This window comes from Salvelinus fontinalis, chromosome 3 (assembly GCF_029448725.1).
Source record: "Salvelinus fontinalis isolate EN_2023a chromosome 3, ASM2944872v1, whole genome shotgun sequence".
NCBI classification, from domain to species: Eukaryota; Metazoa; Chordata; class Actinopteri; order Salmoniformes; family Salmonidae; genus Salvelinus; species Salvelinus fontinalis.
This window is the reverse complement of record NC_074667.1, coordinates 29,849,913-29,869,095: the sequence shown is the minus strand read 5'-3', so window position 1 is coordinate 29,869,095 and position 19,183 is coordinate 29,849,913. Positions and strand designations below refer to the sequence as shown.

The following is a 19,183-nucleotide window of genomic DNA, read 5'->3' as shown; positions in this document are numbered from 1 at the left end:
CTAGGCATCCCCCCCATTGATGATTTTCTTCCAAGACCTCGTGGCGCAACGGTAGCGCGTCTGACTCTAGATCAGAAGGTTGCGTGTTCAAATCAAGTCGTGGTCAGAATTTTGATGTGTGCAATCGCTGCCTTTACACAGCGAAGTCAATGAGTCAGCACAAGTACCAATGTGGCTTTACAGTTCAAATGTTGCTAAACAACGACCAATCCGATGATGCTTTAGATGACAGTCGTCTCTCACAAAAGCATGGCACACTGCAAATTCCTATATCAGATGATGCTGTGTGATTGACAGACTTAAATCCGTCTTCAAACAGGGAGTTTAAACCTGGAGGTTCAGATTAAAAATCCTAAAGTTTTCAGACTAAGCTGTTTTGGCTATGGGATTGTATTGTCCACACGTGAACATGTCATGGAAAGTGACAGAAATTGCAATTATAGAAAGACTTGCTTCTGAAGGAAGGTGAATATTAAAAGGACGCCTGAACAGGGACTTGAACCCTGGACCCTCAGATTAAAAATCTGATGCTCTACCGACTGAGCTATCCGGGCTCTGCATGTAACTGTTTTCATACACCTAACCTGCTGGGCAGATGCATGTCAGATCGTACATTTCCCCAGAGACACAGGCCTTCATTCCAATTGATACAGTCAACGAAATCTGAACTAGGCATCCCCCCATTGATGACTTTCTTCCAAGACCTCGTGGCGCAACGGTAGCGCGTCTGACTTCAGATCAGAAGGTTGCGTGTTCAAATCACGTTGTGGTCAGAATTTTGATGTGTGCAATCGCTGCCTTTACACAGCGAAGTCAATGAATCAGCACAAGTACCAATGTGGCTTTACAGTTCAAATGTTGCTAAACAACGACCAATCCGATGATGCTTTAGATGACAGTCATCTCTCACAAAAGCATGGCACACTGCAAATTCCTATATCAGATGATGCTATGTGATTGACAGACTTAAATCAGTCTTCAAACAGGGAGTTTAAACCTGGAGGTTCAGATTAAAAATCCTAAAGTTTTCAGACTAAGCTGTTTTGGCTATGGGATTGTATTGTCCACACGTGAACATGTCATGGAAAGTGACAGAAATTGCAATTATAGAAAGACTTGCTTCTGAAGGAAGGTGAATATTAAAAGGACGCCTGAACAGGGACTTGAACCCTAGACCCTCAGATTAAAAGTCTGATGCTCTAACGACTGAGCTATCCGGGCTCTGCATGTAACTGTTTTCATACACCGAACCTGACGGGCAGATGCATGTCAGATCGTACATTTCCCCAGAGACACAGGCCTTCATTCCAATTGATACAGTCAACGAAATCTGAACTAGGCATCCCCCCCATAAATGATATTCTTCCAAGACCTCGTGGCGCAACGGTAGCGCGTTTGACTCCAGATCAGAAGGTTGCGTGTTCAATTCACGTCATGGTCAGAATTTTGATGTGTGCAATCTCTGCCTTTACACAACAAAGTCAATGAATCAGCACAAGTACCAATGTGGCTTTACAGTTCAAATGTTGCTAAACAACGACCAATCCGATGATGCTTTAGATGACAGTCGTCTCTCACAAAAGCATGGCACACTGCAAATTCCTATATCAGATGATGCTATGTGATTGACAGACTTAAATCAGTCTTCAAACAGGGAGTTTAAACCTGGAGGTTCAGATTAAAAATCCTAAAGTTTTCAGACTAAGCTGTTTTGGCTATGGGATTGTATTGTCCACACGTGAACATGTCATGGAAAGTGACAGAAATTGCAATTATAGAAAGACTTGCTTCTGAAGGAAGGTGAATATTAAAAAGACACCTGAACAGGGACTTGAACCCTAGACCCTCAGATTAAAAGTCTGATGCTCTACCGACTGAGCTATCCGGGCTCTGCAGTTGACTGTTTTCATACACCGAACCTGACGGGCAGATGCATGTCAGATCGTACATTTCCCCAGAGACACAGGCCTTCATTACAATTGATACAGTCAACGAAATCTGAACTAGGCATCCCCCCCATAGATGAGATTCTTCCAAGACCTCGTGGCGCAACGGTAGCGCGTCTGACTCCAGATCAGAAGGTTGCGTGTTCAAATCACGTCGTGGTGAGAATTTTGATGTGTGCAATCGCTGCCTTTACAAAGCGAAGTCAATGAATCAGCACAAGTACCAATGTGGCTTTACAGTTCAAATGTTGCTAAACAACGACCAATCCGATGATGCTTTAGATGACAGTCGTCTCTCACAAAAGCATGGCACACTGCAAATTCCTATATCAGATGATGCTATGTGATTGACAGACTTAAATCAGTCTTCAAACAGGGAGTTTAAACCTGGAGGTTCAGATTAAAAATCCTAAAGTTTTCAGACTAAGCTGTTTTGGCTATGGGATTGTATTGTCCACACGTGAACATGTCATGGAAAGTGACAGAAATTGCAATTATAGAAAGACTTGCTTCTGAAGGAAGGTGAATATTAAAAGGACGCCTGAACAGGGACTTGAACGCTAGACCCTCAGATTAAAAGTCTGATGCTCTAACGACTGAGCTATCCGGGCTCTGCATGTGACTGTTTTCATACACCGAACCTGACGGGCAGATGCATGTCAGATCGTACATTTCCCCAGAGACACAGGCCTTCATTCCAATTGATACAGTCAACGAAATCTGAACTAGGCATCCCCCCCATAAATGATATTCTTCCAAGACCTCGTGGCGCAACGTTAGCGCGTTTGACTCCAGATCAGAAGGTTGCGTGTTCAAATCACGTCATGGTCAGAATTTTGATGTGTGCAATCTCTGCCTTTACACAACGAAGTCAATGAATCAGCACAAGTACCAATGTGGCTTTAAGGTTCAAATGTTGCTAAACAACGACCAATCCGATGATGCTTTAGATGACAGTCGTCTCTCACAAAAGCATGGCACACTGCAAATTCCTATATCAGATGATGCTATGTGATTGACAGACTTAAATCAGTCTTCAAACAGGGAGTTTAAACCTGGAGGTTCAGATTAAAAATCCTAAAGTTTTCAGACTAAGCTGTTTTGGCTATGGGATTGTATTGTCCACACGTGAACATGTCATGGAAAGTGACAGAAATTGCAATTATAGAAAGACTTGCTTCTGAAGGAAGGTGAATATTAAAAGGACGCCTGAACAGGGACTTGAACCCTAGACCCTCAGATTTAAAGTCTGATGCTCTAACGACTGAGCTATCCGGGCTATGCATGTGACTGTTTTCATACACCGAACCTGACGGGCAGATGCATGTCAGATCGTACATTTCCCCAGAGACACAGGCCTTCATTCCAATTGATACAGTCAACGAAATCTGAACTAGGCATCCCCCCCATAGATGAGATTCTTCCAAGACCTCGTGGCGCAACGGTAGCGCGTCTGACTCCAGATCAGAAGGTTGCGTGTTCAAATCACGTTGTGGTCAGAATTTTGATGTGTGCAATCGCTGCCTTTACAAAGCGAAGTCAATGAATCAGCACAAGTACCAATGTGGCTTTACAGTTCAAATGTTGCTAAACAACGACCAATCCGATGATGCTTTAGATGACAGTCGTCTCTCACAAAAGCATGGCACACTGCAAATTCCTATATCAGATGATGCTATGTGATTGACAGACTTAAATCAGTCTTCAAACAGGGAGTTTAAACCTGGAGGTTCAGATTAAAAATCCTAAAGTTTTCAGACTAAGCTGTTTTGGCTATGGGATTGTATTGTCCACAAGTGAACATGTCATGGAAAGTGACAGAAATTGCAATTATAGAAAGACTTGCTTCTGAAGGAAGGTGAATATTAAAAAGACACCTGAACAGGGACTTGAACCCTAGACCCTCAGATTAAAAGTCTGATGCTCTACCGACTGAGCTATCCGGGCTCTGCATTTGACTGTTTTCATACACCGAACCTGACGGGCAGATGCATGTCAGATCGTACATTTCCCCAGAGACACAGGCCTTCATTACAATTGATACAGTCAACGAAATCTGAACTAGGCATCCCCCCCATAGATGAGATTCTTCCAAGACCTCGTGGCGCAACGGTAGCGCGTCTGACTCCAGATCAGAAGGTTGCGTGTTCAAATCACGTCGTGGTGAGAATTTTGATGTGTGCAATCGCTGCCTTTACACAGCGAAGTCAATGAATCAGCACAAGTACCAATGTGGCTTTACAGTTCAAATGTTGCTAAACAACGACCAATCCGATGATGCTTTAGATGACAGTCGTCTCTCACAAAAGCATGGCACACTGCAAATTCCTATATCAGATGATGCTATGTGATTGACAGACATAAATCAGTCTTCAAACAGGGAGTTTAAACCTGGAGGTTCAGATTAAAAATCCTAAAGTTTTCAGACTAAGCTGTTTTGGCTATGGGATTGTATTGTCCACACGTGAACATGTCATGGAAAGTGACAGAAATTGCAATTATAGAAAGACTTGCTTCTGAAGGAAGGTGAATATTAAAAAGACACCTGAACAGGGACTTGAACCCTGGACCCTCAGATTAAAAGTCTGATGCTCTACCGACTGAGCTATCCGGGCTCTGCATGTAACTGTTTTCATACACCGAACCTGCCGGGCAGATGAATGTCAGATCGTACATTTCCCCAGAGACACAGGCCTTCATTCCAATTGATACAGTCAACGAAATCTGAACTAGGCATCCCCCCCATAAATGAGATTCTTCGAAGACCTCGTGGCGCAACGGTAGCGCGTCTGACTCCAGATCAGAAGGTTGCGTGTTCAATTCACGTCGTGGTCAGAATTTTGATGTGTGCAATCGCTGCCTTTACACAACGAAGTCAATGAATCAGCACAAGTACCAATGTGGCTTTACAGCTCAAATGTTGCTAAACAACGACGAATCCGATGATGCTTTAGATGACAGTCGTCTCTCACAAAAGCATGGCACACTGCAAATTCCTATATCAGATGATGCTATGTGATTGACAGACTTAAATCAGTCTTCAAACAGGGAGTTTAAACCTGGAGGTTCAGATTAAAAATCCTAAAGTTTTCAGACTAAGCTGTTTTGGCTATGGGATTGTATTGTCCACACGTGAACATGTCATGGAAAGTGACAGAAATTGCAATTATAGAAAGACTTGCTTCTGAAGGAAGGTGAATATTAAAAGGACGCCTGAACAGGGACTTGAACCCTGGACCCTCAGATTAAAAGTCTGATGCTCTACCGACTGAGCTATCCGGGCTCTGCATGTAACTGTTTTCATACACCTAACCTGCCGGGCAGATGCATGTCAGATCGTACATTTCCCCAGAGACACAGGCCTTCATTCCAATTGATACAGTCAACGAAATCTGAACTAGGCATCCCCCCCATAGATGACATTCTTCCAAGACCTCGTGGCGCAACGGTAGCGCGTCTGACTCCAGATCAGAAGGTTGCGTGTTCAAATCATGTTGTCTTCAGAATTTTGATGTGTGCAATCGCTGCCTTTACACAGCGAAGTCAATGAATCAGCACAAGTACCAATGTGGCTTTACAGTTCAAATGTTGCTAAACAACGACCAATCCGATGATGCTTTAGATGACAGTCGTCTCTCACAAAAGCATGGCACACTGCAAATTCCTATATCAGATGATGCTATGTGATTGACAGACTTAAATCAGTCTTCAAACAGGGAGTTTAAACCTGGAGGTTCAGATTAAAAATCCTAAAGTTTTCAGACTAAGCTGTTTTGGCTATGGGATTGTATTGTCCACACGTGAACATGTCATGGAAAGTGACAGAAATTGCAATTATAGAAAGACTTGCTTCTGAAGGAAGGTGAATATTAAAAAGACACCTGAACAGGGACTTGAACCCTGGACCCTCAGATTAAAAGTCTGATGCTCTACCGACTGAGCTATCCGGCCATTGCATGTAACTGTTTTCATACACCTAACCTGCCGGGCAGATGCATGTCAGATCGTACATTTCCCCAGAGACACAGGCCTTCATTCCAATTGATACAGTCAACGAAATCTGAACTAGGCATCCCCCCCATAGATGAGATTCTTCCAAGACCTCGTGGCGCAACGGTAGCGCGTCTGACTCCAGATCAGAAGGTTGCGTGTTCAAATCACGTCGTGGTGAGAATTTTGATGTGTGCAATCGCTGCCTTTACACAGCGAAGTCAATGAATCAGCACAAGTACCAATGTGGCTTTACAGTTCAAATGTTGCTAAACAACGACCAATCCGATGATGCTTTAGATGACAGTCGTCTCTCACAAAAGCATGGCACACTGCAAATTCCTATATCAGATGATGCTATGTGATTGACAGACATAAATCAGTCTTCAAACAGGGAGTTTAAACCTGGAGGTTCAGATTAAAAATCCTAAAGTTTTCAGACTAAGCTGTTTTGGCTATGGGATTGTATTGTCCACACGTGAACATGTCATGGAAAGTGACAGAAATTGCAATTATAGAAAGACTTGCTTCTGAAGGAAGGTGAATATTAAAAGGACACCTGAACAGGGACTTGAACCCTGGACCCTCAGATTAAAAGTCTGATGCTCTACCGACTGAGCTAACCGGGCTCTGCATGTAACTGTTTGCATACACCGAACCTGCCGGGCAGATGAATGTCAGATCGTACATTTCCCCAGAGACACAGGCCTTCATTCCAATTGATACAGTCAACGAAATCTGAACTAGGCATCCCCCCCATAAATGAGATTCTTTGAAGACCTCGTGGCGCAACGGTAGCGCGTCTGACTCCAGATCAGAAGGTTGCGTGTTCAATTCACGTCGTGGTCAGAATTTTGATGTGTGCAATCGCTGCCTTTACACAACGAAGTCAATGAATCAGCACAAGTACCAATGTGGCTTTACAGCTCAAATGTTGCTAAACAACGACCAATCCGATGATGCTTTAGATGACAGTCGTCTCTCACAAAAGCATGGCACACTGCAAATTCCTTTATCAGATGATGCTATGTGATTGACAGACTTAAATCAGTCTTCAAACAGGGAGTTTAAACCTGGAGGTTCAGATTAAAAATCCTAAAGTTTTCAGACTAAGCTGTTTTGGCTATGGGATTGTATTGTCCACACGTGAACATGTCATGGAAAGTGACAGAAATTGCAATTATAGAAAGACTTGCTTCTGAAGGAAGGTGAATATTAAAAGGACACCTGAACAGGGACTTGAACCCTGGACCCTCAGATTAAAAGTCTGATGCTCTACCGACTGAGCTAACCGGGCTCTGCATGTAACTGTTTGCATACACCGAACCTGCCGGGCAGATGAATGTCAGATCGTACATTTCCCCAGAGACACAGGCCTTCATTCCAATTGATACAGTCAACGAAATCTGAACTAGGCATCCCCCCCATAAATGAGATTCTTTGAAGACCTCGTGGCGCAACGGTAGCGCGTCTGACTCCAGATCAGAAGGTTGCGTGTTCAATTCACGTCGTGGTCAGAATTTTGATGTGTGCAATCGCTGCCTTTACACAACGAAGTCAATGAATCAGCACAAGTACCAATGTGGCTTTACAGCTCAAATGTTGCTAAACAACGACCAATCCGATGATGCTTTAGATGACAGTCGTCTCTCACAAAAGCATGGCACACTGCAAATTCCTTTATCAGATGATGCTATGTGATTGACAGACTTAAATCAGTCTTCAAACAGGGAGTTTAAACCTGGAGGTTCAGATTAAAAATCCTAAAGTTTTCAGACTAAGCTGTTTTGGCTATGGGATTGTATTGTCCACACGTGAACATGTCATGGAAAGTGACAGAAATTGCAATTATAGAAAGACTTGCTTCTGAAGGAAGGTGAATATTAAAAGGACGCCTGAACAGGGACTTGAACCCTGGACCCTCAGATTAAAAGTCTGATGCTCTACCGACTGAGCTATCCGGGCTCTGCATGTAACTGTTTTCATACACCTAACCTGCCGGGCAGATGCATGTCAGATCGTACATTTCCCCAGAGACACAGGCCTTCATTCCAATTGATACAGTCAACGAAATCTGAACTAGGCATCCCCCCCATAGATGACATTCTTCAAAGACCTCGTGGCGCAACGGTAGCGCGTCTGACTCCAGATCAGAAGGTTGCGTGTTCAAATCATGTTGTGGTCAGAATTTTGATGTGTGCAATCGCTGCCTTTACACAGCGAAGTCAATGAATCAGCACAAGTACCAATGTGGCTTTACAGTTCAAATGTTGCTAAACAACGACCAATCCGATGATGCTTTAGATGACAGTGGTCTCTCACAAAAGCATGGCACACTGCAAATTCCTATATCAGATGATGCTATGTGATTGACAGACTTAAATCAGTCTTCAAACAGGGAGTTTAAACCTGGAGGTTCAGATTAAAAATCCTAAAGTTTTCAGACTAAGCTGTTTTGGCTATGGGATTGTATTGTCCACACGTGAACATGTCATGGAAAGTGACAGAAATTGCAATTATAGAAAGACTTGCTTCTGAAGGAAGGTGAATATTAAAAAGACACCTGAACAGGGACTTGAACCCTGGACCATCAGATTAAAAGTCTGATGCTGTACCGACTGAGCTATCCGGGCCCTCCATGTTACTGTGTTCATACACCGAACCTGCCGGGCAGATGCATGTCAGATCGTACATTTCCCCAGAGACACAGGCCTTCATTCCAATTGATACAGTCAACGAAATCTGAACTAGGCATCCCCCCCATAAATGAGATTCTTCCAAGACCTCGTGGCGCAACGGTAGCGCGTCTGACTCCAGATCAGAAGGTTGCGTGTTCAAATCATGTCGTGGTCAGAACTTTGATGTGTGCAATCTCTGCCTTTACACAACGAAGTCAATGAATCAGCACAAGTACCAATGTGGCTTTACAGTTCAAATGTTGCTAAACAACGACCAATCCGATGATGCTTTAGATGACAGTCGTCTCTCACAAAAGCATGGCACACTGCAAATTCCTATATCAAATGATGCTGTGTGATTGACAGACTTAAATCAGTCTTCAATCAGGGAGTTTAAACCTGGAGGTTCAGATTAAAAATCCTAAAGTTTTCAGACTAAGCTGTTTTGGCTATGGGATTGTATTGTCCACACGTGAACATGTCATGGAAAATGACAGAAATTGCAATTATAGAAAGACTTGCTTCTGAAGGAAGGTGAATATTAAAAGCACGCCTGAAAAGGGACTTGAACCCTGGACCCTCAGATTAAAAGTCTGATGCTCTACCGACTGAGCTATCCGGGCTCTGCTTGTAACTGTTTTCATACACCGAACCTGCCGGGCAGATGCATGTCAGATCGTACATTTCCCCAGAGACACAGGCCTTCATTCCAATTGATACAGTCAACGAAATCTGAACTAGGCATCCCCCCCATAAATGAGATTCTTTGAAGACCTCGTGGCGCAACGGTAGCGCGTCTGACTCCAGATCAGAAGGTTGCGTGTTCAATTCACGTCGTGGTCAGAATTTTGATGTGTGCAATCGCTGCCTTTACACAACGAAGTCAATGAATCAGCACAAGTACCAATGTGGCTTTACAGCTAAAATGTTGCTAAACAACGACCAATCCGATGATGCTTTAGATGACAGTCGTCTCTCACAAAAGCATGGCACACTGCAAATTCCTATATCAGATGATGCTATGTGATTGACAGACTTAAATCAGTCTTCAAACAGGGAGTTTAAACCTGGAGGTTCAGATTAAAAATCCTAAAGTTTTCAGACTAAGCTGTTTTGGCTATGGGATTGTATTGTCCACACGTGAACATGTCATGGAAAGTGACAGAAATTGCAATTATAGAAAGACTTGCTTCTGAAGGAAGGTGAATATTAAAAGGACGCCTGAACAGGGACTTGAACCCTGGACCCTCAGATTAAAAGTCTGATGCTCTACCGACTGAGCTATCCGGGCTCTGCATGTAACTGTTTTCATACACCTAACCTGCCGGGCAGATGCATGTCAGATCGTACATTTCCCCAGAGACACAGGCCTTCATTCCAATTGATACAGTCAACGAAATCTGAACTAGGCATCCCCCCCATAGATGACATTCTTCCAAGACCTCGTGGCGCAACGGTAGCGCGTCTGACTCCAAATCAGAAGGTTGCGTGTTCAAATCATGTTGTGGTCAGAATTTTGATGTGTGCAATCGCTGCCTTTACACAGCGAAGTCAATGAATCAGCACAAGTACCAATGTGGCTTTACAGTTCAAATGTTGCTAAACAACGACCAATCCGATGATGCTTTAGATGACAGTCGTCTCTCACAAAAGCATGGCACACTGCAAATTCCTATATCAGATGATGCTATGTGATTGACAGACTTAAATCAGTCTTCAAACAGGGAGTTTAAACCTGGAGGTTCAGATTAAAAATCCTAAAGTTTTCAGACTAAGCTGTTTTGGCTATGGGATTGTATTGTCCACACGTGAACATGTCATGGAAAGTGACAGAAATTGCAATTATAGAAAGACTTGCTTCTGAAGGAAGGTGAATATTAAAAGCACGCCTGAACAGGGACTTGAACCCTGGACCCTCAGATTAAAAGTCTGATGCTCTACCGACTGAGCTATCCGGCCACTGCATGTAACTGTTTTCATACACCTAACCTGCCGGGCAGATGCATGTCAGATCGTACATTTCCCCAGAGACACAGGCCTTCATTCCAATTGATACAGTCAACGAAATCTGAACTAGGCATCCCCCCCATAGATGAGATTCTTCCAAGACCTCGTGGTGCAACGGTAGCGCGTCTGACTCCAGATCAAAAGGTTGCGTGTTCAAATCACGTCGTGGTCAGAAATTTGATGTGTGCAATCGCTACCTTTACACAGCGAAGTCAATGAATCAGCACATGTACCAATGTGGCTTTACAGTTCAAATGTTGCTAAACAACGACCAATCCGATGATGCTTTAGATGACAGTCGGCTCTCACAAAAGCATGGCACACTGCAAATTCCTATATCAGATGATGCTATGTGATTGACAGACTTAAATCAGTCTTCAAACAGGGAGTTTAAACCTGGAGGTTCAGATTAAAAATCCTAAAGTTTTCAGACTAAGCTGTTTTGGCTATGGGATTGTATTGTCCACACGTGAACATGTCATGGAAAGTGACAGAAATTGCAATTATAGAAAGACTTGCTTCTGAAGGAAGGTGAATATTAAAAAGACACCTGAACAGGGACTTGAACCCTGGACCATCAGATTAAAAGTCTGATGCTGTACCGACTGAGCTATCCGGGCTCTCCATGTTACTGTGTTCATACACCGAACCTGCCGGGCAGATGCATGTCAGATCGTACATTTCCCCAGAGACACAGACCTTCATTCCAATTGATACAGTCAACGAAATCTGAACTAGGCATCCCCCCCATAAATGAGATTCTTCCAAGACCTCGTGGCGCAACGGTAGCGCGTCTGACTCCAGATCAGAAGGTTGCGTGTTCAAATCATGTCGTGGTCAGAACTTTGATGTGTGCAATCTCTGCCTTTACACAACGAAGTCAATGAATCAGCACAAGTACCAATGTGGCTTTACAGTTCAAATGTTGCTAAACAACGACCAATCCGATGATGCTTTAGATGACAGTCGTCTCTCACAAAAGCATGGCACACTGCAAATTCCTATATCAGATGATGCTATGTGATTGACAGACTTAAATCAGTCTTCAAACAGGGAGTTTAAACCTGGAGGTTCAGATTAAAAATCCTAAAGTTTTCAGACTAAGCTGTTTTGGCTATGGGATTGTATTGTCCACACGTGAACATGTCATGGAAAGTGACAGAAATTGCAATTATAGAAAGACTTGCTTCTGAAGGAAGGTGAATATTAAAAAGACACCTGAACAGGGACTTGAACCCTAGACCCTCAGATTAAAAGTCTGATGCTCTACCGACTGAGCTATCCGGGCTCTGCAGTTGACTGTTTTCATACACCGAACCTGACGGGCAGATGCATGTCAGATCGTACATTTCCCCAGAGACACAGGCCTTCATTCCAATTGATACAGTCAACGAAATCTGAACTAGGCATCCCCCCCATAGATGAGATTCTTCCAAGACCTCGTGGCGCAACGGTAGCGCGTCTGACTCCAGATCAAAAGGTTGCGTGTTCAAATCACGTCGTGGTCAGAAATTTGATGTGTGCAATCGCTACCTTTACACAGCGAAGTCAATGAATCAGCACATGTACCAATGTGGCTTTACAGTTCAAATGTTGCTAAACAACGACCAATCCGATGATGCTTTAGATGACAGTCGGCTCTCACAAAAGCATGGCACACTGCAAATTCCTATATCAGATGATGCTATGTGATTGACAGACTTAAATCAGTCTTCAAACAGGGAGTTTAAACCTGGAGGTTCAGATTAAAAATCCTAAAGTTTTCAGACTAAGCTGTTTTGGCTATGGGATTGTATTGTCCACACGTGAACATGTCATGGAAAGTGACAGAAATTGCAATTATAGAAAGACTTGCTTCTGAAGGAAGGTGAATATTAAAAAGACACCTGAACAGGGACTTGAACCCTGGACCCTCAGAATAAAAGTCTGATGCTCTACCGACTGAGCTATCCGGCCACTGCATGTAACTGTTTTCATACACCTAACCTGCCGGGCAGATGCATGTCAGATCGTACATTTCCCCAGAGACACAGGCCTTCATTCCAATTGATACAGTCAACGAAATCTGAACTAGGCATCCACCCCATAGATGAGATTCTTCCAAGAACTCGTGGCGCAACGGTAGCGCTTCTGCCTCCAGATCAGAAGGTTGCGTGTTCAAATCACGTCGTGGTCAGAATTTTGATGTGTGCAATCGCTGCCTTTACACAGCGAAGTCAATGAATCAGCACAAGTACCAATGTGGCTTTACAGTTCAAATGTTGCTAAACAACGACCAATCCGATGATGCTTTAGATGACAGTCGTCTCTCACAAAAGCATGGCACACTGCAAATTCCTATATCAGATGATGCTGTGTGATTGACAGACTTAAATCAGTCTTCAAACAGGGAGTTTAAACCTGGAGGTTCAGATTAAAAATCCTAAAGTTTTCAGACCAAGCTGTTTTGGCTATGGGATTGTATTGTCCACACGTGAACATGTCATGGAAAGTGACAGAAATTGCAATTATAGAAAGACCTGCTTCTGAAGGAAGGTGAATATTAAAAAGACACCTGAACAGGGACTTGAACCCTGGACCCTCAGATTAAAAGTCTGATGCTCTACCGACTGAGCTATCCGGGCTCTGCACGTAACTGTTTTCATACACCGAACCTGACGGGCAGATGCATGTCAGATCGTACATTTCCCCAGAGACACAGGCCTTCATTCCAATTGATACAGTCAACGAAATCTGAACTAGGCATACCCCCCATAGATGAGATTCTTCCAAGACCTCGTGGCGCAACGGTAGCGCGTCTGACTCCAGATCAGAAGGTTGCGTGTTCAAATCACGTCGTGGTCAGAAATTTGATGTGTGCAATCGCTACCTTTACACAGCGAAGTCAATGAATCAGCACAAGTACCAATGTGGCTTTACAGTTCAAATGTTGCTAAACAACGACCAATCCGATGATGCTTTAGATGACAGTCGTCTCTCACAAAAGCATGGCACACTGCAAATTCCTATATCAGATGATGCTGTGTGATTGACAGACTTAAATCTGTCTTCAAACAGGGAGTTTAAACCTGGAGGTTCAGATTAAAAATCCTAAAGTTTTCAGACTAAGCTGTTTTGGCTATGGGATTGTATTGTCCACACGTGAACATGTCATGGAAAGTGACAGAAATTGCAATTATAGAAAGACTTGCTTCTGAAGGAAGGTGAATATTAAAAGGACGCCTGAACAGGGACTTGAACCCTGGACCCTCAGATTAAAAGTCTGATGCTCTACCGACTGAGCTATCCGGGCTCTGCATGTAACTGTTTTCATACACCTAACCTGCCGGGCAGATGCATGTCAGATCGTACATTTCCCCAGAGACACAGGCCTTCATTCCAATTGATACAGTCAACGAAATCTGAACTAGGCATCCCCCCCACAGATGACTTTCTTCCAAGACCTCGTGGCGCAACGGTAGCGCGTCTGACTCCAGATCAGAAGGTTGCGTGTTCAAATCACGTCGTGGTCAGAATTTTGATGTGTGCAATCGCTGCCTTTACACAGCGAAGTCAATGAATCAGCACAAGTACCAATGTGGCTTTACAGTTCAAATGTTGCTAAACAACGACCAATCCGATGATGCTTTAGATGACAGTCGTCTCTCACAAAAGCATGGCACACTGCAAATTCCTATATCAGATGATGCTGTGTGATTGACAGACTTAAATCAGTCTTCAAACAGGGAGTTTAAACCTGGAGGTTCAGATTAAAAATCCTAAAGTTTTCAGACTAAGCTGTTTTGGCTATGGGATTGTATTGTCCACACGTGAACATGTCATGGAAAGTGACAGAAAGTTTGGCGGAAGCTTTAGGTTGCTAAGAAAAAGACAGACTGAATTACTTTCGCAGAGGACTGACTTGAACACACAATTTATTCTCATCTTGAGCAAAAGCTATTGGTTTTCTACCCAAAGAAAATGTTGTGTTGAATTTAATAAACAAGAGACGAGCAACAAAGTTGTGGCAGTAGCAGAAACAGCGGCATCTAGTGGGCAAAACCTGGTACTTTCACGCTAATTTATTGTAAATAATGCAAATGACTTCAATTACTAATTTCTCTAAACAGGAGAGAAAAGCATCACCAGATTCACACGGAATACATTGCAAAGGATGAAGAAGCAATACTCCAAGCTGCAGCTCCCTACTACTTGTCATTCTTAGAGGAGGGATACTGTATACTGGTTGTTGGGGTGGGATTGGCATGGGTTGGTGGGGTCCGTGCGTGGCTTTTGACCATTTTATTGGATTCCTAAGGTCTTACTCAATTGTAGTAATAAGTTTTGTCCAAATCGGATGTCGGGTACTATATTTATTGAATATTATATGAATCCTATCAATTAAAAGGCCAATTTGGGTGCAATCAATTATCTTAATTTTTCAGAGATCAAATGAAATGTTAAAAATACAATGTTTCAGCAATGCTAATCTTATCCGTTTCTAAATACAGAAACTATTTCAAAACAATCTGTGGGTGTCATGACTTGCTGAAATTTCATGACATTCAATCTCAAAAAGCACAAGAAAGAGGATTTCGACACCCACCATCTCTGATTGTTTGTAAATTATTTGTGTAGTTAGTAACAGACACAATTAGCATTCCAGAAACATTATATTGTAGAAATATAATTTGACCTCTGAGAAATTAAGATAATTGACTGCACTCAAATTGTCCATTTTTGTTTATAGGATTCAGATAATATTAAATAAATATAGTACCCAATATCTGATTTGGACCAAACTTCTTCCTACAAATGTCTAAGACATAAGGAATTGTCTAAGTTATTGTAAAAAATTGTCAAAAGCCATCCACGGACCCCCCACACCCCATGCCAATCCCACCCCAACAACCAGTATACAGTATCAGTTCTCTATGTTTGACGAGTAGTATGAAGCTGTGGCTTGTAGTAGGCTATTGCCCCTCCATACTACGCAGTGTATTCCCTGTGAACCTGGTGATGTTTTCCCCCTCTCCAGAGAAATTAGTAATTAAAGTTGCTTGCATTATTTACCTTAAAGTAGTGTGAAAGTTACAGGCTACGACCGCTGTTCTTGCTATACCGCCAAAGCTTTTTATCCATTTTTCTGATCTCTTGTGTTTATTAAATAGATCACAACAATTCCTTAATAATGTGACTTCAATGACAAATTGAAGTCACAAATTGAACATCACCAGATTCACAAAGAAATACATTACATAGTATGGAGAAACAATACTCCAAGCCACAGCTTCATACTACTTGTCAAACAGACAACTGATACTGTATACTGGTTGTTGGGGTGAGATTGGCACAGTGGAGACTGGTGACTTGAACAATTTAGGAGGATGGAAGACCCACGATATAGGCACGGAACGCACAGAGACGACAAAGGGTGTTTCAAAAATCGTCAAAGACTAATTATTTTAACCTAAAGCATTTAATAAAGACATTTATAGTATCATATTATCGAGAATGGGAATGAGAGGGCTACTTACACTGTGTTGGAAAGGGATCACAGCAGTGATTGAATGGGGTATGAGGCATGAGTTGAGGTGTTCAGATGCTTGACTTTCAGTGCAGGACAGGATTTGACTGGGAAGACAAAAAACAGTAACACAACACACTACACAGTTCGACAAAATAACTAATAATGAGTTACTCCAAGCAAGGAGTAAAGTCATTGATGTGTAATAATGTTATTGTGTTTGTGTATGTGATTCTCTACATACAGTAATGAAAATTGATAGGGATACTCACAGTGCTTGGAGAGGAAACATTCAATGTGCCAGTGGATGAGCGGGCACATGAGACGTGGCTTAAGTTCATGTCAGGAGAGAGTTGACAATAGTAGTGGAGTGGAATGGTCATCACCTCTTAATCAGGGAACAGGACGGGAATTAGCTGTAAATACAAATAGCAGATACATTCCATTACAGCTGTGCCATCGTAGGTTTGAACAAGTTTCCCCATAAAGTTAAACTCAGACATCTCAAAATTCACAAAGCCAAACACAGACTTCGCATCTCGCCCACTTGACACATCAAAGTAGCCCAAGAAACGTTCCTGAATAAAGCTCTGTTCATCCACAATGACTGACCACTGCGAGCAGACTGGTGGCACCATAGGTCCCAGAGTGGTGGGGCAATTTTTACCCCCTGGGGCCCGGAGTTTATCCTTGTATGTTAACCTAACCAGGAAAACTTTGGACACTATAAGGTATGACTGATTAATCAGTTGTAAAAAGGTTTTATGAGGGCTATGATGGGACCAGTTTTTCCTAATCAGGTCAAATGTTTTTTTTTTTTTTTTTTACAAATGTCCTACACTTGTGGGGATGAAAACCCTGTCAAACTGCAGCAACCTTATACTTGTTCATATGAATTATATTTAGACTAGACTAACAGGGGGGTTTCCTCTACCCAGACACAGAGACAACAACAGATAGACAATAGAACTCACAGGGCTGAGCTTGATTTATGCATGTTTGCATCATGCAGGCCTATGCAACTGTAGGCCTTATAAAACATTAACACATATGTCATCACTATTATGTTGATTGATTAATTCCAGTTCATAATTTTGAATTGAAAACGTATAGGCAGCCTAGCCAGCACAATTTTGAATATAAACCAAATTTGATCACATGCACATTTTCTCCTGACACACAAATGGAATATAAATACATACCATGACCAATTAGTTACCCTGACCAAATGGACAGCGAACATTGGCTGTATGCAGCTACTCTTATTAGTAGCCTACAGTTGATCAGACTGAAAAATTGTCTCGTTTTGATCCCATACCGCATGTCAGATCTCTAATGTTTAGGTGTAGCCTAGGCTGCTACAACGTTCATGTAATGAGTGTGTCAGGGTTGTGTGCGGAGAATATTCGGAGTCAAACGCAGGACACAGGTGTTGAGCGAAACCACAGTGTTTTCCTCAAAATTAAGGCAAAATTCCACAAATGGAAAATAAACAGATACATACACGTATCAACCACAACACCTAACGCACAAACAATCACGGACAAAACAGAAATGAAAGCCAGAGGGTTAAATAGGGAACATGATGGGGGAATTGAAACCAGGTGTTTAATACAGACAAAACAAAATGAAACTGAAAAATGGATCGATGGTGAATAGAAAGTCGGTGACGTCGACCACCGAACACCACCCGAACAAGGAGAAGGGCCGACTTCGGCGGAAGTCGTGACAGAGTGTTTGCTTGTGTCTGTCTGTGATTATGTGTTATAATCTTTGCTAAATAAATACTGGAGGATAGTGAAAAGCCTACTTGAGCGCACGTGAAAAAATGTGATGCGTCAAAGTCTGCATTATGGAAGCTGTCAAATCATTCTGAATTGATTTCAAAATCCCAGAAAATACAGTAGAAAGTTCCATATGTTCAGCAAGTAAAGCATCGTAACGTGCAATTACGGCTGCAAGCTCCTTGTAGTTGTTAACGGAACTTCCCCTCTAGTCGTGTCTTCTAAAAACCAATTATTGCATGCCCAAAAACGCAGTTGTGAAAATATTTATATTTTTTCTATATAATTAGGCAAGTCAGTAAAAAAACAAATTCTTATTAACAATGACGGCCTATCGGGGAACAGTGGATTAGCTGCCTCGTTCAAGGGCAGAACGCCAGATTTGTTTTACCTTGTCAGCTCGGGGATTCAATCCAGCAACCTTTCGGTTACTGGTCAACGCTCTAACCTGTCTTTCGGTTACTGGCCCCAACGCTCTAACCTGCTGCCCCAAATAAGCATCTTGAAAATATCCCTGTTTCTCCTTACTTTCTTGTTGTGTTAAGCAGTTTGAATACCCAGACCTTCGCCATGATCGATGCGACTTTTTCCCAGAAGCTTGAATCTGATGTAGGCATTTATATGCTCCCTGCTTTTGTTTTGCAGTTTAGCTGAACGGTCACTGTACCCCCATTTCGCCAAAGACTTTCCAAAAAACAGGCAAGGCCAGCAATACAGGCAGATTGATGAAATGCTCCCTGTTAACCAGCTATACTTTTGATAACAATTGGTATTGAACGTCCTAACCTTTGCATCGTTCTTCATGAATCTGATCTCAGGCAGAGGTCGACCCTCAGTTTTAAGGTTTTAATTCACACTTTTTCTGTGCACCCCAGAGAATGAAAGGGGTTCTTCAAAAAAAAAGTTGCACATTTGAGCAGCTAGATAGCTAGCTAGCTACTGAAGTTAGCAAGGCAAATTTTAATAAATTGCACTAACTGGACACAAAAATAAAGTTCTAAAACCAAGAAAACTATTTATAATCTACCTCCATCTCCTGTAATTTGAAGAAACAAATTTGAATTGAATAGTGTCCCAAAAATGCTCAACTATCACTTTTCAATATCTATCCAATAATGTCACCCCCCCATAATGCTCTGTGGTACAACCCCAATTCAACACACTAGGTTCATTCTCTGATCCTAATACTATGATTGGATGAACAACGTGTCAGTTCATACTGATTGGTTGGTTGGAGGTTGTCCTCTGGAAGTGGTAATAATTACCATGAAG

The 19,183-nt window shown here is 42.4% G+C and overlaps 17 non-coding genes across 17 annotated transcripts; 9 read left to right on the top strand and 8 right to left on the bottom strand.

Moving 5' to 3' along the window:
* Window positions 1–481: 481 nt before the first annotated feature.
* Window positions 482–554, bottom strand: trnak-uuu (transfer RNA lysine (anticodon UUU)). The gene has a single exon. It is a non-coding gene; the product is annotated as a tRNA-Lys (tRNA).
* A 2,819-nt stretch (window positions 555–3,373) lies between these two features.
* On the top strand, window positions 3,374–3,445 carry trnaw-cca (transfer RNA tryptophan (anticodon CCA)). The gene has a single exon. It is a non-coding gene; the product is annotated as a tRNA-Trp (tRNA).
* A 1,043-nt stretch (window positions 3,446–4,488) lies between these two features.
* On the bottom strand, window positions 4,489–4,561 carry trnak-uuu (transfer RNA lysine (anticodon UUU)). Its single transcript has one exon. It is a non-coding gene; the product is annotated as a tRNA-Lys (tRNA).
* A 148-nt stretch (window positions 4,562–4,709) lies between these two features.
* On the top strand, window positions 4,710–4,781 carry trnaw-cca (transfer RNA tryptophan (anticodon CCA)). The gene has a single exon. It is a non-coding gene; the product is annotated as a tRNA-Trp (tRNA).
* A 375-nt stretch (window positions 4,782–5,156) lies between these two features.
* On the bottom strand, window positions 5,157–5,229 carry trnak-uuu (transfer RNA lysine (anticodon UUU)). The gene has a single exon. It is a non-coding gene; the product is annotated as a tRNA-Lys (tRNA).
* A 1,484-nt stretch (window positions 5,230–6,713) lies between these two features.
* trnaw-cca (transfer RNA tryptophan (anticodon CCA)) lies at window positions 6,714–6,785 on the top strand. Its single transcript has one exon. It is a non-coding gene; the product is annotated as a tRNA-Trp (tRNA).
* A 596-nt stretch (window positions 6,786–7,381) lies between these two features.
* Window positions 7,382–7,453, top strand: trnaw-cca (transfer RNA tryptophan (anticodon CCA)). The gene has a single exon. It is a non-coding gene; the product is annotated as a tRNA-Trp (tRNA).
* A 375-nt stretch (window positions 7,454–7,828) lies between these two features.
* Window positions 7,829–7,901, bottom strand: trnak-uuu (transfer RNA lysine (anticodon UUU)). The gene has a single exon. It is a non-coding gene; the product is annotated as a tRNA-Lys (tRNA).
* Window positions 7,902–8,717: 816 nt separating this feature from the next.
* On the top strand, window positions 8,718–8,789 carry trnaw-cca (transfer RNA tryptophan (anticodon CCA)). Its single transcript has one exon. It is a non-coding gene; the product is annotated as a tRNA-Trp (tRNA).
* A 596-nt stretch (window positions 8,790–9,385) lies between these two features.
* On the top strand, window positions 9,386–9,457 carry trnaw-cca (transfer RNA tryptophan (anticodon CCA)). Its single transcript has one exon. It is a non-coding gene; the product is annotated as a tRNA-Trp (tRNA).
* Window positions 9,458–9,832: 375 nt separating this feature from the next.
* trnak-uuu (transfer RNA lysine (anticodon UUU)) lies at window positions 9,833–9,905 on the bottom strand. Its single transcript has one exon. It is a non-coding gene; the product is annotated as a tRNA-Lys (tRNA).
* A 595-nt stretch (window positions 9,906–10,500) lies between these two features.
* On the bottom strand, window positions 10,501–10,573 carry trnak-uuu (transfer RNA lysine (anticodon UUU)). Its single transcript has one exon. It is a non-coding gene; the product is annotated as a tRNA-Lys (tRNA).
* An 816-nt stretch (window positions 10,574–11,389) lies between these two features.
* trnaw-cca (transfer RNA tryptophan (anticodon CCA)) lies at window positions 11,390–11,461 on the top strand. The gene has a single exon. It is a non-coding gene; the product is annotated as a tRNA-Trp (tRNA).
* Window positions 11,462–13,172: 1,711 nt separating this feature from the next.
* On the bottom strand, window positions 13,173–13,245 carry trnak-uuu (transfer RNA lysine (anticodon UUU)). The gene has a single exon. It is a non-coding gene; the product is annotated as a tRNA-Lys (tRNA).
* A 148-nt stretch (window positions 13,246–13,393) lies between these two features.
* On the top strand, window positions 13,394–13,465 carry trnaw-cca (transfer RNA tryptophan (anticodon CCA)). Its single transcript has one exon. It is a non-coding gene; the product is annotated as a tRNA-Trp (tRNA).
* Window positions 13,466–13,840: 375 nt separating this feature from the next.
* On the bottom strand, window positions 13,841–13,913 carry trnak-uuu (transfer RNA lysine (anticodon UUU)). The gene has a single exon. It is a non-coding gene; the product is annotated as a tRNA-Lys (tRNA).
* Window positions 13,914–14,061: 148 nt separating this feature from the next.
* Window positions 14,062–14,133, top strand: trnaw-cca (transfer RNA tryptophan (anticodon CCA)). The gene has a single exon. It is a non-coding gene; the product is annotated as a tRNA-Trp (tRNA).
* Window positions 14,134–19,183: the final 5,050 nt, after the last annotated feature.